The sequence below is a fragment of the Apium graveolens genome, chromosome 3 (genome assembly GCF_009905375.1).
Source record: "Apium graveolens cultivar Ventura chromosome 3, ASM990537v1, whole genome shotgun sequence".
Taxonomy (NCBI): domain Eukaryota; kingdom Viridiplantae; phylum Streptophyta; class Magnoliopsida; order Apiales; family Apiaceae; genus Apium; species Apium graveolens.
In genome coordinates, this window is record NC_133649.1 from 100,292,894 (window position 1) to 100,293,433 (window position 540).

Consider the following 540-nt stretch of genomic DNA (forward strand, 5'->3'; position numbering starts at 1 on the left):
GCTGGGCTGCAATAGCGGTGGCTGCATCAACTTCCAGAATACCTGCTATCTTGCCTGACGTCATCCTCTGAGTTGGGTTTTGATGCTCATTTGCAGCCATCGTCTCGATAAGATTATACGCCTCAGTATAGCTTTTAGCCCATAAGGCGCCTCCAGCTGCTGCATCGAGCATGGGCCGAGATTGGGCCCCCAAACCATTATAAAAACCAGTGATTACCATCCAATCCGGCATTCCATGATGTGGACATTTTCTCAACATTTCCTTGTAGCGTTCCCAAGCCTCGCACATAGATTTTGTAGGTTGCTGCGCAAATTAAGTAAGAGCACTCCTCATAGCAGCAGTCTTTACCATTGGATAAAACTTCACCAGAAACTTTTGCGCAAGATCTTGCCACGTAGTGATTGACCCAGCTGGTTCAGAATGTAACCAGTCTTTAGCTTTATCCCTCAGTGAGAATGGGAAAAGCCTCAACTTGATAGCCTCATCAGTCACGCTATTATACTTAAAAGTGCTGCAGATCTCGACAAAATTCCTTATGT

At 45.7% G+C, this 540-nt stretch overlaps 1 non-coding gene across 1 annotated transcript; it reads left to right on the plus strand.

Moving 5' to 3' along the window:
• The first annotated feature begins 230 nt into the window (after window positions 1–230).
• LOC141715910 (small nucleolar RNA R71) lies at window positions 231–337 on the plus strand. Its single transcript, XR_012572652.1, has one exon. It is a non-coding gene; the product is annotated as a small nucleolar RNA R71 (small nucleolar RNA).
• Window positions 338–540: the final 203 nt, after the last annotated feature.